Genomic DNA, 6,591 nt, shown 5'->3' on the forward strand with positions numbered 1-6,591 from the left:
ATGTTGTCAGAAAATGTGTTATAACCATCATTGAAAAAAGTCACATTGTATTACATTTTTCTGTACATTGACAAAGTCTATTTAATAGAATCATCAGGCAGTGATGCCATAAAAATAGGAGTCGGTTCCATGGTAGAAGTGACCTGACTGCCTCCCACAGAGGGAGTCAGGTCCCCTCTATCAATGAGGCTCATTTTGCAGGTGCTGAATTTGTCCCCAACGTTCCCAATTATGTCTGAACCAATCAGAGTCCTTGTGAAAGAAGCAACTGGTCGAATTGCATATTCAGTGCTGTACAGTATTGGAAATGGATGTGTCTTTGGTAAAAACCAGCCTACAATTCTTTTGCTGATGCATATCATCCCTATGATGAGTGTCCTGGATGGTGTCCTAATGAAACTGCAAGACTGTGCCCTTTCCCTTTGGAAATATGTCATTGCAGCAGACAAAGAAGAGCTGGTCTTCAAAGACTTGGATGTGGCCATTCTTAGGGGCTCCATGCCAAGAAGGGAAGGCATGGAGAAGAAAGATTTACTTAAAGCACATGTGAAAATCTTCAAATGCCAAGATGCAACCTTGAAGAAATATACCAAGAAGTTAAATTTATCATAATGGAAAATCCAGTTAATACCATCTGCCTGATTTTCTTCATGTCAGCTCCATCTATCCCCAAGAACTTCAGTTGCTTAATTCATTTGAATCACAACTGAGATGAAGCACAAATCACTCTTAAACTTGGTGTGACTGCTGAAAATGCGAAGAATGTCATTATCTAGGGAGACCATTCCTCAATTCAGTATCCAGATGTCAACCATGCCAAGGAGAAATTGCAAGAAAAGGAAATTAGTGCTTATGAAGCTCTGAAAGATGACAGCTGCCTCAGGGAGAATTCATCATGACTGCAGCAGCATGATGCTGCTTTCATCAAAGCTTGAATACTATCCAGTGCAATATCTGCCATAAAAGCTATCTCTGACTGTCAGAGATATCTGGTTTGAAACACCAGAGGGTGAGTTTGTGTCCATGGGTGTTACCGCTGATGGCAGCTCTTATGGTATGCCTGATGATCTGCTGCTCTGCTGTGATAATCAAGAATGAGACCTGGAAGTTTAAGTTCTCCCTATTAATGATTTCTCATGTAAGGTGATGGATCTTACTGCAAAGGAGCTACTTATGAAGTATTGGACAATAAACTAGTTTTGAAGTTCTTTTCTTTGCCTGACTAGAAAATCATTTTGATGTTACTAAATGTGCCAAAGCTCAAGAACCTAAATAGCATCTTTGACTCTAGTACCAAATAATAATAATGTTATACTTAAATTACATGTACAGAAAACATATTAAAGAGTATGTGCTTCTTGGTACATATTTTTAAATGACAATTTATTATGCTGTTACTGCTGCTTTTAAAATAAATATATACTCAAATGAAAAATAATAAAATATACTAAAAGTATTGGAAAGAGTTTATAAAACGTATTAAGCAGAAACATTTGCAATTGTCTGCAGTGTACTATATGTCTAAGCAAAAGCAACATCTTTTGGGAATGTCTCTAACCTTAAGGGAGGCTGCCTAGAATTGAGAAAAGAGAAAGAAAAAGAAAGGCATTTTTAGACTGAGGAGGTGGGAAAGTCCTAGGCATCAGCTGTGCTTCAGTTCAAGCCTGGATAAAAATTAGTTCAGATTGGAGCAGCGAATTAAGGCCTCAAAGATATTTTTCAAAAGAAAATAGATCATAGCTCATCTCATATACTTGAAAGTATTGCAATTCATTTTGGTACACTCAAAGGCTTGGGAGTAAACTTACGGTAGGTACATAGAAAATATAGCAATTAAAGATTAAGACAATTATTAACTTCAGGGAAAAAAGCAAGATCACATATTAAGGTAAAATGTGAATATTTATTTAACAGGAATCGATCAGGACTTTTCATGGTTGAATGTCATCCTGGGTGCCCAAGGAAGTGAGCACCCAGACTTTCTTGCTGTTTTGCCCAGATGTGTGGGACAGGAGAAACAGGGACACGTGAGACCTGAAAGATGTCATCATCAAACATCAAAAATAAAGTCAGACTCTTTAATACAATTTACTCATAATGTTTGACTGACGATCAAAATATGCCGTGTTTTATCTAAGTGAATGTGACCTTGTTTAAGTTAGACATTGTGGTACTCTACGAGGCCTGAAGCCTGAGATCAGTGAATGAGACCTTGTTTAAGTTAGATGTTGTGGTACTCTATGAGGCCTGCAGCCTGAGATCAGTAAAGAAAGTGAATGTTTTATTGAACACCTATTTCAAGAGCTCAACAGTGTGTAAAGGGAAAGACATCTTTCCCTTTACACAATGAACAATGCCATCCTTGTTCATTATCCATGATGTCTGGAAAATTTTTAATTATTTAAAAAAGTTTAATTATTTCAATAGCTCTTGGTGTACAGGTGGTTTTTGTCTACGTGGATAAATTATATAATGGTGAATTCTGAGATTTTACTGTACCCATCACCTGAGTAGTGTACATTGTTCCTAATGTGTAGTTTTATATCCTGGCTCTCCTCCTACATTCTCCCTTTTGACATTCTAGAGTCCATTGTATCACTCTGTATGTTTTTGCATATTCATAGATTAGCTCCCTCTTATAAGTGATGTTAAAGCAAACTAAAAAATATTTGAGTCCTTGTGGACAAATCATAACCTAACTTAATAGGTAGTTGAGATTAAAAACCTAACTTAGGAGTATCTGTCTGTAACAAAAGCTGGGTCCTGGCCAATCCCAGAAGCCACAGTTCAACCACTCATACAATACTGAGTGTTTAAACTGTGTCCAAATAAGACAAACACCAACCTGTAACCAATCCAGCTGTTTCTGTACCTCACTTCTGATTTCTGTACGTCACTTTCCTTTTTGTTTTTTGTCTATAAATTTCTTGTGACCATGAGGTATCCCTGGAATCTCTCTGAATCTGCTGCGATTCTGGAAGGTGCCCAATTTATGAATCTTTCTTTTTTTCTAGCTCAATTAAACTCTGTTAAAATTAATTTGTCAGAAGTTTTTTTTTTTTTTTTTTTTTTTTTTTTTTTTTTTTTTTTTTTTTTTTTTTTTTAGCAGATCTGGTATCAGAAGTGGGATTTGAAGTAAAACTCTGTGAACCCCAGGAACACCAGGTGAGCAGGTGAGGTGCCTGTGGAACCAGTTGTGCTCACTGCTCTCCTGATTGTAACTGAAGGTCGTGGGTGAGTTTTCACTCAGATTTGGAGCTTCACTAACATGTGTTCTGAGCTCTCTGAGTTTATTTGTGCAATACTTAGACTGGACTGCATCCAGGATCAAATTGGACTTGATAATTAACTGGATTGGATTCAGCTAGAGGTGTCAGACCTTGTGCAGGTACCTTATTTTATTTTTTTCCTTTTTTTATTATTATACTTTAAGTTCTAGGGTACATGTGCACAATGTGCAGGTTTGTTACATATGTATACGTGTGCCATGTTGGTGTGCTGCACCCATCAACTCGTCATTTACATTAGGTATATATCCTAATGCTATCCCTCCCCCTTACCCCCATCCCATGATAGGCCCCAGTGTGTGATGTTCCCCAACGTGTGTCCAAGTGTTCTCATTGTTCAATTCCCACCTATGAGTGAGAACATGCGGTGTTTGGTTTTCTATCCTTGTGATAGTTTGCTCAGAATTATGGTTTCCAGCTTCATCCATGTCCCTACAAAAGACATGAACATATCCTTTTTTATGGCTGCATAGTATTCCATGGTGTATATGTGCCACATTTTCTTAATCCAGTCTATCACTGATGGACATTTGGGTTGGTTCCAAGTCTTTGCTATGGTGAATAGTGCCGCAATAAACATACATGTGCATGTGTCTTTATAGGAGCATGATTTATAATCCTTTCGGTAGATACCCAGTAATGGGATAGCTGGGTCAAATGGTATTTCTAGTTCTAGATCCTTGAGGAATTGCCACACTGTCTTCCACAATTGTTGAACTAGTATACACTCCCACCAACAGTGTAAGAGTGTTCCTATTTCTCCACATCCTCTCCAGCACCTGTTGTTTCCTGACTTTTTAATGATTGCCATTCTAACTGGTGTGAGATGGTATCTCATTGTGGTTTTGATTTGCATTTCTTTGATGACCAGTGATGATGAGTATTTTTTCATGTGTCTGTTGGCTGTATAAATGTCTTCTTTTGAGAAGTGTCTGATGAGATCCTTTGCCCACTTTTTGATGGGGTTGTTTGATATTTTCTTGTAAATTTGTTTAAGTTCTTTGTAGATTCTGGATATTAGCCCTTTGTGAGATGGGTAGATTATAAAAAATTTCTCCCATTCTGTAGGTTGCCTGTTTACTCTGATGGCAGTTTCTTTTACTGTGCAGAAGCTCTTTAGTTTAATTAGATTCCATTTCTCAATTTTGGCTTTTGTTGCCATTGCTTTTGGTGTTTTAGTCATGAAGTCCTTGCCCATGCTTATGTCCTGAATGGCATTGCCTAGGTTTCTTCTAGGGGTTTTATGGTTTTAGGCCTAACATGTAAGTCTTTAATCCATCTTGAATTAATTTTTGTATAAGGTGTAAGGAAGGGATCCAGTTTCAGCTTTCTAAATATGGCTAGCCAGTTTTCCCAACACCATTTATTAAATAGGGAAGACTTTCCCCATTTCTTGTTTTTGTCAAGTTTGTCAAAGATCAGATGGTTGTAGATGTGTGGTATTATTTCTGAGGGCTCTGTTCTGTCCCATTGGTCTATATCTCTGTTTTGGTACCAGTAACAATGCTGTTTTGGTTACTGTAGCTTTATAGTATAGTTTGAAGTCAGGTAGCCTGATGCCTCCAGCTTTGTTATTTTGGCTTAGGATTGTCTTGGCAATGCAGGCTCTTTTTTGGTTCCATATTAACTTTAAAGCAGTTTTTTCCAATTCTGTGAAGAAAGTCATTGGTAGCTTGATGGGGATGGCATTGAATCTATAAATTACCTTGGGCAGTATGGCCATTTTCACAATATTGATTCTTCATATCCATGGGCATGGAATGTTCTTCCATTTGTTTGTGTCCTCTTTTATTTCATTGAGCAATGTTTGTAGTTCTCCTTGAAGAGGTCCTTCACATTCCTTGTAAGTTGGATTCCTAGGTATTTTGTTCTCTTTGAAGCAGTTTTGAATGGGAGTTCACTCATGATTTAGCTCTCTGTCTGTTATTGGTGTATAAGAATACTTGTGATTTTTGCACATTGATTTTTTATCCTGAGAATTTGCTGAAGTTGCTTATCAGCTTAAGGAGATTTGGGGCTGAGACGATGGGGTTTTCTAAATATACAATCATGTCATCTGCAAACAGGGACAATTTGACTTCCTCTTTTCCTAATTAAATACGCTTTATTTTTTTTTCCTGCCTGATTGCCCTGATCAGGTACCTTATTTTTAATAATGGGATCATTTCAATTCATAGAGTCTGGGAATCCACCTTCTGGGACTTCAGCTAATTTTATGTGTACAAATTATGGGCCCAGGTGTGTGCATTTTTCAAAAAATGGGTTAAACTCATTAAAGAAAACTTAGAATTCAGATGGCTGCAATGGAGAAGTTTTAATTTGGATAAAATTGTTCATCTTCAAGACATATTAAATAGGGGGATCAAAACCCTCAAAAAACAGTGGCACATATTCTTTTATTGGTATGCAGAAGCTTCTAAAAGACTAAATTAATCAAAAATTGACTTTTTAAAAGGTTGTTTGCAAACCGCAAATGAAAATCTTAAGCAACAGACTAAGGACATGACAAAAGACGACTGTACTCTGACTCAACTAACCCCAACTCTTCCTTTTCTTTATCCATCTCCACCTAGATACTGAGTCCACTAACCTTTTTGCTAAATTACCCTTTCACCCTGAAGATAATGGCAAAAAAAAAAAAAAAAGAAATTAGACATATCCCTTACAAAGTGAGATGTTCTAGTCAGTTAGTCCTGCCTGCTGTAACCATGTTCACTCTGTGGTCTAAAACCAAGCTTATAGCCATTGTGATGAACTTCCCTGGTCGAAGGAAAAATTCTCAAAAATTTACCGAGGAATTTAGAATCTTCTTAGGAGTTTATGATCCAGGAGTTTCTGACCTTTGACAATTTGTTCACATGATATTGGGGTCTGATGAATCTGAGAAATAAATGGGAGTAGCAGAATGGGACAAACCTAAGAGAATATTAAAAACCCCTCCAAAAGCTCCTCATGAGAAGAACCAAATGTAGCTAGAAAATTTGCTGAAAACCTTTTAAATTCAATTCCTAATTTTTTTCTAAAAAAAAATTGATTGGTTTATCATACAATATTGTAAAGAAAGATAGGATGAACCAATTTTAGATTATAGAACTCACTTAGAAACATTGTGAAACATTCTGGGCTCAAAGTACAGTAAGGAGAATTTCCTGCAGGGACTGAAATGGCATTAGCTTTTCTGTTTATAAATGGACTCCATCGTGAACTTAGCAGTTTAATTAAAAAACATAAGCTGAGATGGGAAGTGACTGAATTGGTGGCCTTTGCTGAACATTTTGAGGGAACTCTGGAACAAGAAAACACT

The 6,591-nt window shown here is 37.0% G+C and overlaps 1 pseudogene; it reads left to right on the forward strand.

Annotated features, from left to right (window-relative positions):
* The first annotated feature begins 231 nt into the window (after window positions 1–231).
* On the forward strand, window positions 232–1,276 carry LOC100610112 (malate dehydrogenase, cytoplasmic-like; annotated as a pseudogene).
* The last annotated feature ends 5,315 nt before the right edge of the window (window positions 1,277–6,591 follow it).

The sequence above is a fragment of the Pan troglodytes genome, chromosome X (genome assembly GCF_028858775.2).
Source record: "Pan troglodytes isolate AG18354 chromosome X, NHGRI_mPanTro3-v2.0_pri, whole genome shotgun sequence".
NCBI lineage: Eukaryota > Metazoa > Chordata > Mammalia > Primates > Hominidae > Pan > Pan troglodytes.